The sequence below is a fragment of the Coffea arabica genome, chromosome 11c (assembly GCF_036785885.1).
Source record: "Coffea arabica cultivar ET-39 chromosome 11c, Coffea Arabica ET-39 HiFi, whole genome shotgun sequence".
Lineage (NCBI taxonomy): Eukaryota > Viridiplantae > Streptophyta > Magnoliopsida > Gentianales > Rubiaceae > Coffea > Coffea arabica.
The window spans coordinates 43272798-43286224 of record NC_092330.1 but is presented as its reverse complement, the minus strand read 5'-3'; the positions used below and the strand labels follow the sequence as shown (position 1 = coordinate 43286224).

Sequence of the window (13427 nt, the reverse complement as noted above, 5' to 3'; positions counted from 1 at the left end):
GAAGTTATAATGCTACTAATTTCGCCTTTATTGAATCATAAAGTTGGAATTTGTCAGTTTCTGTGCAGAAGCTTTGTCAATTAATTAGCATGGCGATTCTTTTTCTTTTCTTGGTTTATCATAATTAACATATCAGGCAAAGATATTAATCCTTTGTCCTCCTAAAATTTTTTCGATTTTCATAGGGATATTATTATTATTAATCAAATGGGTCCTCTATAATAGTGGGATATTCGAATGGCAAAAACTACAAAAGCATGAAAGAGAAAAAAGTGAAACTCCAAAGAAATAGTAGTAATATACTAAACTGAAGTAGGTATTATATATATTACCAGCTACTTAAAACGTAGCACCTAACATGGCATATGTTAGTAGACGTACGTTTGTACTGTACGTTGAGATGCCAACAATCTACGGCAAACTCACGAACAGACAAAACGCCAAAACACGACAATAATACTAAATAGTTGATGGTTCTAACACTTTGACCATCATATCAAAACCTAGTCCAGCCACAAAAAAACCTGATCCATAAGCTTTGATGGTTTTGATATTATAACCATCATGTTAAAACCTCTAGTTTAAACACAACACAAAATGCTAAACGATATATGCCTGCTTGATGATGGTTGTGCCATTGTAACCAACCATCACAATATACTAATTAAACACGAAAAAGAGCTAATTATAGTAGTGCAAACCATTTCTCTTACTCTTTGTTGCACAAAGTTGAACCAACTCCTTCACAACATCATCGATCTCTTCCTCTCCTTTCAACTCCAATTTCTCTTGCAATTCTCTCGCCTTTTTCCTTACGGATTCTCCACTTGCCTCCTTCGTGACTTTGTTAATTGTTTCTGCCATTCTTTCCCTGTGAAGCTTTCCCTTCGAGTCTCTCAAAACCTCCACCCCAGCGCCAACTTCTTCAATCAATCGAGCATTAATAGGTTGATCAAGGTGCATGGGCATGGCTATGATTGGAAGCCAAATTTCATGCTCTCCATCACAGAATTCCAACCACAATGACTCACGAAGCCACCAACGTTAGGATGGGTCAAAATTTTTGCTTGTGGAGCCCATCCATTGACAACAAGTCCCCTCTTCCGAACCCTCTCGAAAAATCCTTTTGGCAAAGTTTCTTCGAACACAATGTTTTCTCCTTTAGGAAACCTCACAACCCATATGAAATCTACATTGCTAAACTCTAAACCGTAGGCAATCTCTTCCATATCTTCCTTCGAGAGAAAATACTCGCTCCCAAAAGAAATAAAAACGGTTGAACCCTTTTTTTTTTGTTTAGTCATTGCATAATTCTACAATCTTCGTCGTCTAGTACAGGGTCCTGGACAAGGGGGCCAACGGGGACAACTTTCTTGCCAGTTAAGCAAGAAAAATAGTCAAAATATTTCCCTTCAATCACCTTAAAACCCTTGATCAGAATAATCTTAGAAGATCGCTCCATGCAATTAACAACGCGATATGTATCACGATCACGCCTTTTCAAGTTCTCAACAAAAACGGATTCATAATCGCGATAAAAGATTGTGTTACCATAAGGGTATTTCGTACCTGGATTCTTGAAGAAGTGCAGCCCAAAAGAAGTCATGGTGGCGCTACTGCTGATAAACACAACAGCCGGGATATTAAAGGCTGAGGCAGTCTCTGGAGCCCATGGCTGAAGAAGATCGTAAATAAGCAAGTCAGGCTTCAAACTTTTCAACACGTTGCAAAAGTTTGGTTTAGCCATGTCAAAAGCGTCCTTGAGGGTGGGCATCAGATGGGGTGGAAGGCCGTTGGTGGTATGATACTTAGCAGGAAGTTCTGGCAACTTGGGAAGATGGAGTTCAACAAGATGAATTGACTGAGAAACTTTTCAGTCAATTTTGATCTCACAGAACTGAGGGTAGCCGGGGAAAAGCACAGGTAAACATTGAAGTTTCTGGCGGTGAGTTTCTTGGCTAGTTCCAAGTAAGGAGAGACATGTCCATGAGCCAGTCATGGGAGCATGAGAACATTGAAAGTTGCATGATTTTCCATTGATGATAAACAAAAACGCACAGGAATTTCTCCAAAAAAAAAAAAAAAACCTCACAAAAATGCTCACAAGAATTGCTCAAAAGCTCACAAAAAACTCTCACAAGAATATTAACTGGGGATTGAAGAGACGAACTTCTGTGTGGTGAAGGTGGGGAGGAGAAGGCTCTATTTATTGAGTTTTCGGGGTGATATCCATGGAAACTTACCTTGTTGATTGTGCAATTAAAAGGAATGAGAATATTTCATGAAATTTTGGGAATCAGAATCTTAAGGCAATCGTTCAGTATGTCAAGTTTCCATGCAAGACAATATATGCATTAGCCTTGTATTCATTTCCTAAAATATAACCGATTTTATCTCCCTTCCATGCATACCAAAATTTTAAAATTATTCACGTGACTGTTTACATATGGAAAGGTGATTATTTTTTCCTTCTAGCATTCCTTGTATGAAAAAAAATTTGATCAGTTGAATACTTTTAACGCCCATTAAACAACTAATTTATGCAGGTAAAACTGTTCAATTGTCAATCTCACTTGTACATTTCTCTTCATAAGATGTATAAGTATGCAATATTTTCTTTCTTCCCTCACCCCCCCTTCACCCTAAAAGTATGTAGTACTTTTAACTGTCTTGTGGCTAGTGAAGTTGTTTGTAAATTAATTATCCTATGGATCGTTAATTAGTTGCATTAGTTTGGAGTATGAAGCCATTTATTACGCATAGATCAGACAAATTTGGATAAAATGGTTAACTATCTTTTCGAGCATGTGGTGGCTGATATTAATACTGGAAATATTTAACTAATCAAAGATTTTGAGATTAATACTGAAAATTTTTAATAAACCAAAAATTTTCAGATCTTTTAGTACAAGATGCTATGAGAAAAATTCCTTATTACTCTAATACAAAATACAAAAAAACAAGGAGGAAAGATATTAATCGGGGAATCGGGTGGTGTAAAGGATATAGAGCATAAATGAGCATAAGAAGAATTGGTAAATTTGCTGCAGATGGTGATATCATGACTGAAACCCTAACCAACACATCTAATTATGTAATGCATGGATACCGGGTTTGATGTAAAGATTCCAACTTCCCATTGAATGTAGAGTCAATAATGGTCTAACAATAAAAGACTTAACAATTTTGACAAAAATTTCTACCAGCCAAATTGTTTCTAATTTCCATATTGGAGATTGATTTGTTATTAAGAATTTAGTTCATTTTTTGGCTATAAAAGTTTCTTAGTTTTGTATTACAATAAAATCTATATAAATTAATAACTTCTATTAAATAATAATTTTTCGTCTTGATTCGGACTAACGAGCTAAATTAATAATTTTAATAAATAACATGACAATAATTGTTTTGAGAATCTTATGTAACTCTTTGGCCCCATGCGTTTCATAAATTAATATTTCATTGAAATTATATATCATATTTTCCTAAAATATGACTATATTGTTGTTTTTTTTTCCAAATACCTATTGTTGCAATTATTTTTGAAAGTATGTGGGATGCTTTCTACCATACTCACATAATACTTTATATATTTGATTAATCGTTGTTGGAAAGATACAGTTTAATAATGAGATATGTAAGAAGATTTTGTGTTTGTTATTTCTAAAAAGATTTGCTTGTCATTTACATACATAATGTTATTAATTTGATTCTTTGTATGCATTTAATAAAATGGAAGAGGATATGTATCATTTAGTGTTTCTAAATCTTTTTGCCTTCTGATAATAGAAAAATGATATGAGTTTCGTATATTAATATAATTAAATTATACTTTCAAATCAAGAAAATTAGGATTGGTTTATATTCTATAAACTATTAGCCTCCTTTTATTGATTAAATAATTCATATTTTTATAAAATAAAATAAAATTTTAGTTGATTAAATGAGTTTTTTTTTTGAATTGTATGTAAACTTGATAAATTAATAAATTATTAATTTATAGAGATTTTAATGTACGTCAAATTAAGATACAAATTTCCCACAAATTGAGACTTTTTTGTTAGCATATTTTCTTGACGACTAAGCTTAAGTTGCACGAGCCCAAGTCTTTTAAATGGCAAATCAATGCCCGACCTAAGAGAGTCTTCGAATACCCACGAAATTCCGCTGAAGAAAAACAATTCACCAATAGTCCATGGGCTGTGATTCGGACAATTCTTTGGGTTCTCTTGAAATCCAGGTTACCCATTGTTTAGCAACGCTTAAGATGTCACACAACAAAATCAAAAATTAAAAAAAGGAAAAAAAATGATAATTTCTAATTTAACTCTCAATTATATTCCTCCTTTTTCTCTTTACGGTTTAATGTTTTTTTATTTATTCTTGTAAATTATAATCATTTAGTACATGAGGTACAAATAACATGCAAATGCAAAAGAATATAGGCAGTATATCCAAAATTCAAATTCAGCGGTTGTATACAACACCTCGAGCTTCTTTCTTTCTTTCATTCTTTTTTTTTTTTTGGGTTGAATCAATGATCTTGAGCTTTATGTTGAAACATAGTTAAAATGTGAATATTTTGCTTTGCGAGCAACTGGTACTTGATATTCTGATTATTTAACCTCTACTTTTTACATTTAAAATACACAAATTACTAATTGAAGAACAAAATCCTCTTCTTCTTCTTCTTCTTTTTTTTACTCTTACGTGGTAGGATATATTTAAGTTTATTGACGAACATAAAGAAGCAACTTTGCGTTCTGAACCTCCCTCTTCCCCTTTATAAACGTTCGACCAATTTAGCAAGAGCTAAACTACCTTTTTGTTTTTTTTTTCCTGGGTACTAGCAGAAGTATAGGGTAAACTCTTAGTACTTGAAATTCATACTAAATTGAAGAACTTAGATTAATTTGCCGAATAAATAGTGACAACTGTTAAGCAAAAAAAAAGGGAAAAAGCTGTGTGTAGTAAGACGAGTAACTCGTACCCCATTCCATCCTCCTCGGACGTCCAAAACTTGTGGCACAAGTAATTTTGAGTTTCTTAAAAATTATCGTACATAATTTGAGATTCTTTGTTAACCTTCTTTACAAACAAGTAAGTTTGTTCTATTGGTTGAAGGAAAGTCTTAGATTTGCTTCAACTTGGGAAATATGCCCTTACACAAATCTGCTTCTTTTTTTTTTTTTGTATTTCCCGTTTTTGGTTACTACTTACTAGTTTATAACAGCTTCCTTTTCTCAATTTGCCGGTTAGGTAAGATTACCGATTTCTTCTTTGACAAGGGAAAAAACACGTGCAAATTGTTTATTCACCAAATCAAATGGTGATTCCTTGTAGCCCACGCCAGTGGTTATTACATTAACCAGAGCCCAAATATGACCCGCTGAAATAAATAGACAACCCCAACACGGCCTCCAACTAGTACCTTGTCCAAACTATCCTTCCCTTCCACCGAACCCACTGCTTGAATTAGTAAAATTTCTCCCATAACGCTTAATACAAAGTAGTAGTAGCTTAAGCTTGCAGAAAAGCCGGCCAGCGATGGATTTTTAGGATGCGTTTGATAAGATTGAACTTTGAATCCATTAATTTATTGAATTATTAAGTATTAAATCTAATATATTTGAGTCCATATCAAATTTAGTGATAAGTAAATAGCTTATCACTTAATTTTGGGAGTAAATTTTGTCTAAAAAATTTAGTGCCACTTAATTAATTCAGTTGTTTAATATTTTTTTATCAAACGGTTTGAATATATTAAGATCTGAATCTATTAAGTTTACGTGCTGAATTGAGTTATTAAATATAACTTTCAAGTAGTTCTTCACTTTTCTTAACGTGTTTAGAAAAAAGTTGTAATTGGATTAAGCAACTCTAGTTGCTTTGGCTAAAGCCAAAAAAAAAAAAAAAAAAAAAAAAAAAAACTCTAGTTGCTCTAGCTGGTTAAACTAATGATCTAACTAAGCATATACTCACTCATCCTATGTTTTCTTCTTATTCATAAACTAGGAATAATAATAAAAAAAATTTTTTTGGGGTGCGAGTCTATGCTCCAAACTTTACAAAAGAAACGAAGAGAAAGGGAGGGCTTTAAAAGTTGAACTACAAAATAATTAATTTGCTGCTACGTAAACTGGTCACTTTAATTCATTGGTTATTATTCAAGTTAGTAGAAAATCACCTAATCATAATCAAAGCCCAAGTAATATATTATAGTAGTCAAACCCGAAACAGCCTCCTACTAGTAGCCCACTACTTGGAACCCACGCTTGTTAAAAGGACTCTCCTCTTCTACACTAGCCCACCACTTCAAATCCACGCTTTAACAAGGTCATCCTCCTCCTAGTTTTCATTTATTTTTATAATTTCAGATTCTTGTTTGACATATTTATAATTTCATATTTTTTGTCACCAAATTGCAACTTTTTTGAACAAAGTTTAGGCTAGGAGTGTGCAAAATCAAATAATTTCGATTTACTGACCAAAATTTGAATTGAATTCGAAATTTTGAATTTAATAATTCGGAATGGAAATTAGAATATCGATTTCGAATTATACGAAATCGGGTCGAATTCGGTAATATCAAATGACTACACTATATATATGATGAAAATTTCAAAAAATAACAATTCAAATAGTCCTTAATCCTCTCAATCTGCACAATGTGCATCAATTTAAGTCTCTGTTTGAATTGATCATTTAAAAAAAAAGATTTTTCAAATACAATATTATAGTAATACACAAATAAAAATAACTAAAAAAAATCTCATTTATACAATATATCAAATATTTTTTTTCAAAAATTTTATAATAAATTTTTTTTATATACACTACTAGAATAAAAATTTTTAAAAATGTAAAAAAACAGGTAATTCAAACATAGCATTTTTCACCCGGGTATTATTAGTATCATTTACCCTCCAACGTTTGATCCTACTTTCCTTCAATTGAAACCCTTCGTCCACGACTGTATGCTCTTAACTTCCCAGCTCTGCTGGCGCTTCGCATTACTCCTACGCCGTCTTCCTCCTCCGCCGTCCGCTCTGCATTTTAGAACCTTTCTACTCCGCCACTGCTCTTCATTGCACTCGCCGCCCCTGCCAATGGGCACAGCCTCGAATGATTCTGGCCCCTCCGTCCCCAAAGACGAAGCTTATCTCGCAACAGTTATCAACAAACGCATCGACCTCTTCAAATCCATCCAAGACCGGGAAAAACTCCAGCGCCTCTCCCTGTCCCCTGACCCCATCAGGTACGAAACCCTGAACCTCTAAGTTATGTATAATATAAAGAATTAATGACTTACGTTTAAGAATAATTTATTTCTTTGGGTTTTGTTTTGTTAGGATTGTGTTACCTGATGGGTCAGTGAAGGAGGGGAAGAAGTGGAATACTACCCCGTTTGATGTGGCGAAGGAAATTTCCAAGAGCTTGGCATCTAATGCGTTGATTGCTAAGGTGGACGGGGCTCTATGGGATATGCATAGGCCATTAGAGGGGGACTGTGAGCTGAAGCTGTTTACATTTGATAGCGATGAGGGGCGAGATACCTTTTGGCATTCAAGCGCCCACATCCTTGGCCAGGTTCAGTGCTCTTTTTTTTTTTTTTTTTTTTTTTTTTTTGGAGTTTTCCCAGCTGCATTCTGGTTTTATTTGGTAAAAACTGCATATTGATTGAGCATTGTGGATGTTAATTCGATGTGTTTTATTGCCTGTTCAGTCACTAGAGCAGACATATGGATGCAGATTGTGCATTGGGCCATGTACCACAAGAGGGGAGGTAATTTACTAATTTGGGTGCTTTAGCTCTTCATCTTTGTAGTATACGCATTCACTCGAATATCTGACATCCAAGGTTTAGAATGGCCAGAGTTGGCTCGTTGAAAACTTCTTTAAATATGTTAAAGTTGGAGGTGCTTCTGCGTTACACTGATAAGCTTTTGTGACTAAATATTCTTTGGAATCAAAAGCTTCCAATATGTCACTTGTTGAACCTTAGCTCTCTGTTTGACCCGTAAATTCCCACAAGAAACTGGATTTTGCTCTATATGGTGAATTAGCGTTTTCATATAGGCTGACCATTAAATGTTTTCTGTTCTCTCCTGTTTCTATTTTGCATTTAAGCTGTTCCCCCTTTTGCCTTTTTGGTTAATTAGATAGAAAATGCATGTTTATCGTATTTTCATGCTCTGAGTTGATGCTTTTGCAGGGTTTCTATTACGATGCTTTTTATGGTGACTTGGGATTGAATGAGGATCATTTTAAAAGGATTGACGATGGGGCTAAGAAGGCTGTATTGGTATCTCTCTTTTCTACCTAAAATTGTATACTTGGTAAAATCTGTGTTCTATTTTGTGCTTGTGAACAGTGTGCCTGTTTTTCTTTTCCATCTTTTAACATGTTATTGTTATTTCAATTTGTAGGATTCTTTATTACTGATTTTTGTGCTGATGCTTTAAGACAATGGCAAACACTTTTGATTAACCATTTCATAGCTATTACAGTTTCACTTTCATACAACTTTTTCAATAAACAACAAAGATATGGTAGAGCTAGGATTATTGTTGTGATGTTTCATATACTAATATGGAGAGCCGATATTGTTGTGATGTACCATATATTTATACGGACAGGCGATATGATAAGCATTCTCACATAATTTTGTTATCATTTTGGCCTCATAGAAACATGTTGATCCTGGAATCCTATTTGAAATCCTTAGATCTTTCTTTTCAAATAGGTTTAGCAAACTTACTTTCCTGGTACTAAAAATATGAAAGACTCTGCAGTCCTTCCAGTCAACATTTTTTGTTTGAGCATATGGTTTTCAGTGTGCACTTGTGATTCTATGATGCTTGAACTGAGATTCAGATGAATGATTGTCAACTGATTTTCTTGTAGAGATAGTCATATATTTTTCCTTGCTATATCGTAACATCCAATTCAGCAAGATGGTTTGGGGTCAGCTGGGATTTGGAAGGACATTCATTTAGGTAACAGTTGGGAAAATGTGGCACATTGTGTTACTAGTGATATTTTTACATAAGATTACAAATATATCGTTGCTCTGGAAATGTATAAAGATTCCAAACGTATATCATTTTGGGGAAAGTTTTAGATGCATTTCGACCTTTCAAAATAAAAGTATATTTTAGTGTTACTACCAGAAGCAAGAAAAGATAAGAAAAGGGGGAATGTCTGCAACTTCTGGTATCTCAAAAGTTGTGAAAACAGTAAAGAGGACTTTATTGTACTATCAGGCAATTTTTGATGTATTGCATTCATCTTTCTACTAATGATTTATGCTTCTATGATTCCAATGATTTGGGAGACATGCTGCTTTCTTGGAACTGAGTTTGTTACTTAACTACCTTTTTGATATCAGGGAAAACAACCTTTTGAGCGCATTGAGGTTACAAGAGATGAAGCTCTGCAGATGTTTTCCGATAACCAATTCAAAGTAATTTGACATCTTTTGAAATGCTAGTTGTTTGTGGGAGTCAGTTTTATTGATTGTAGTTTATCTGTTTCAAACAGGTTGAAATAATTAATGATTTACCTGAAGATAAAACTATCACCGTATGCCGATGTGGTCCCTTGGTTGATTTGTGTCGTGGGCCACATATACCAAATACATCCTTCGTTAAAGCTTTCTCTTGTTTAAAGGTGAGGTTCTGATTTCTGTAGGCCTTATCTATATTATTTACAAAGCAGAAGCAGGGGCTTTTCCAGTTAGTTTTTATATTTCCATTCTTGCCCTCATTGATTGTTTCTTAGGACAAGGATGAATCATTAATGCATTATAACTTGCATCATTGTTTCGCATCAACTTTTTCTTTTGGCTTGCACGAGCAGAGGATGTGTGGCTTTTCCATAGTAGGTAAAGAGATGCATTTGTGAAACATTTATTCATATTGTTGCTATGAATTGTAAAATTAGGCTTCCTGAGCGTATTGGAGGGGGAACAAAGACCGTGAAAGGTTGCAAAGAGTTTATGGAATATCATTTCTGGACCAGAAGCGTCTGAAGGTAGGATTCATGCTTTGCAGTTTCCTTTTTGAGTAAAGGCTTATTTTTGCATTTTGTCGCATCATGTAATTAGTATGGCATCTATCTTGTCTCCTGCTATTTTGTACCACCATAGTTCTTATTATTAGATATGGTTCTTTGTTTAACTTGTCAAGACATGCCATTTGAATGTAAAAGCAGTTATTCATATGAGTTGTAGAAAACACGACTAGGACATGTAGGTGTTCATAGTTTTTCTGCTTAGTATGACAAAAGCTATTTGGTACTTGTATTCATGCCTATCTAAGTTTCATTAGGCAGTAGACATGACAAGATAAAATAAAACTTCTATGTGGATTTAATCTATTGAGCCATTTTGGCTCTTTTCTTGTCATTCTGCAATGCTCATATTTATAGCAACGGATTATTGGACTTGCAATTGGCACTTGCTGCCTCAAAAATATTTAGGTAGCTAGTTTTTCAGGAGTGGCACTAATTTTGTGCTTTTAGCTGCTAATTTCTGTACTCCGTGAATTCCTCAAGCGCATTCGTTCAATGGCATCTGAGTGGCTTGAGAAGTTTTACATAAATATATTAGCTTCTTGAAACTTATGGCAAAAGGCATGAGGCTTAGAAAATATGGTTTGTTGCCAGTTTGTTAACGCCTGTCCCTTAGCTGCCCAATCAAAAATTATCTAACCTTGTGAATCATGTAGTAACTTGCGTGATAGTTGAAGTTGGATGTGGAACTGATGATGTGTGAAAAACTGAGTACTGAGAGTGAAGCTTCAGCTTTTATGTTCTATTCTTGCTATCAACTCTTTGTCACTTAATATGATGGGTCATGGTTATTTTTTCCTTCTTTAGAGAGTCAGTGGTAAGAAAGTTCTTACTTGTTGAAGATATCCTTTTGTTAGATGTTTCTTAATTTGTAAATCTTGCATGTTCTCTGGTTGATGTATCCTCAACATTTTGTTTGGCAGGCTTTGTAAATGAAAATATATGGATTTCCACTTCCCGTTGTCAATAATTGATTTCTTTAGCAGTGGATAGTATATCTGCAAAGTGCTAAGATAAGCTGTGAGAGCTTTGATTTGCATTTTGTATGATCTTGGCAGGGTGAATTCTATTAGATTTTGAGCTAGGATTTTGACTTGATAATCTTTCTTGCAGCAATACAAGGATGACCTGGAAGAAGCAAAGAAGTATGACCATGGAGAATTGGCTAAAAAACAAGAACTTTTCTTTTTCCACCCACTTAGGTAGGACCGTGATGTTTTCATTTATCGTACTGTCTGGTCAAATTTGTCAAAATGCCTATGAGACCTGGTTCGGTTGGTCTTGCATAATTTGCAGTCCCGGAAGTTGTTTCTTCCTTCCACGTGGTGCTCGAGTTTGCAACAAACTCTTAGAATTTATACGAAATGAATACTGGAAGAGAGGTTATGAAGAGGTTGGTAATGTATAATGAACTACTACTGTTGCAAACATGTTGTATTATCCATTGAAGTTCACATCTTATGGTGTTCTTTTTGTAGGTTCGGAGTCCAAATATGTATAACATGCAGTTATGGGAAACTTCTGGTCATGCTGCAAATTATAGGGACAATATGGTCTTATTTGAGGTCAGAAATCAATTTAGTCATTATTATGTATTTTATGTTGTGGCACGACTGATATTTCTGTAGTTGCACTTGCAAATAAGGAGTTTGCTAGAAGTTAGCGCGACTTAATTTCATGTAAAACATGAAAGTTGGCATAATACATTTTTGCCTGATCCGTTAAAGTCCGTTCAAATTTCGAGACTTCAAATTAATAGTCACTTTCTCAAAAGATTTTATTTTTATTTCTTTTTTGCCCCCATCCCTGAGAAGGCTGATATTCCCACTTCTATGCTTCATGAATCTACTTTGTCTTGTGCTGTTCATTTAATTTGGGTGCTTGATACCAATTTTTAATAGGCATTGAATGTAAAGGGGGAGCCTGGGTTCTTGTTCTGATTTATGTTAATTTGTCGTGGAGGAAAGAGTGGCATTAAACAATGAATTTTTTGCTAAATTCCAGTTTGGATGATTCAGCAGATGGGTTTTATTTCCACGGAACGTGGTTGCATAAAATATGGTTGGATGATCTTAGTGAAATTTAATATGATTGAACGTGTTTTCTTGGTTATATTGCAGATTGAGAAACAACAGTTTGGGCTCAAACCAATGAATTGTCCGGGGCACTGTTTGATATTTGATCATAGGGTTCGTTCATACAGGGGTGAGCTATTCTGATATAGTTTTCCAACTCTTTTGTCTATCATATTTGTAGAACGCTAGTATTGCTCTTTAATTTTTACTATTCCAGAATTCTGCTTAATTTTCAGAACTACCTCTTGCACAATCGTTTGGGCTTGTGTTCCTAAATTTGCCAAGCCTAACTGAAAACACCCTCTTTTCATCAATACTATTTTCAGCCTCAGATGGCTTAGGACCACAAGGAACAGCAACGCCTACGTTCCCTGAAGCCACCCTGTCTTCATCTCTTGACTCATCAAACTCAAAAACTGGATTTTCAACGGAAAATTCAGGGCTGAAAAGGGTCCCTCTGCAGAGCGGGCAAGTTGAATTTGACGATAACCATGTGTCTATACAATCTATATGGAAAGCATGGCTACATAGCGGTAACAACCTTAACTTATCTTGATCTGAGAACTCGCAAAGGCAAACAGCACAATCAAACGGCTCTTTTAAGCCCATTATGTCTTTGTAAAGAAAAACTGGTAAAGCATCAATAAAGGCTTGATCTAGACCTGAATCATGAAGATGGAATAGCTGTTGTAACCGTCTCTGGTAAGCTTCAGAACCAGACAAATCAGGATATCCATTAGATTGAGAATTTTGTGATGACCTCCTCCTCATGAGGAACCTTACAAGCAAGTGGAGCAGACCAGAGATGAAAAATACAACTGCTAATATCACAATAATGAAAAGAATTGCAGGACTAATCTTACTTCCAGATTGAATCCAAGGCATTTTTAGCACCAAAAGACCATAGCTTTCCTCCTCAATTTTCTCGAAGTCCCTGAGCTTAATTTCTACCACTACTAGTTTGCTGCTTTCAAGAAACCATTTGCCGATGTTGCCCAGCTTGAGGACAAGCCCGGCTCAGAGATTAACGCGAACAAGTAATGGACCCATATTTCCTTCCCTTCTCGCATTTACAAGAAACCCACTTGGGTTTAATTAATGAAGACACAAGAAAAAGCAAATCTTTGATACGGATTCGGGGTGCAATCGCAGTAGACTACCCCTACTTAAGCATGATAAAAATTCAACCTTTTCCGTTGCTTTGAGTAGTAAACTGGGAAACTAGAAGTTTGCAGGTGATGTCAAGATTTTAGCAGCTTACCTAATAGAGGCTCCATG

The 13427-nt window shown here is 34.9% G+C and overlaps 2 pseudogenes; one reads left to right on the top strand and one right to left on the bottom strand.

Annotated features, from left to right (window-relative positions):
• Nucleotides 1-681: 681 nt before the first annotated feature.
• LOC140016605 (UDP-glucosyltransferase 29-like) lies at nt 682-2037 on the bottom strand (annotated as a pseudogene).
• A 4892-nt stretch (nt 2038-6929) lies between these two features.
• On the top strand, nt 6930-12816 carry LOC140016870 (threonine--tRNA ligase, mitochondrial 1-like; annotated as a pseudogene).
• The last annotated feature ends 611 nt before the right edge of the window (nt 12817-13427 follow it).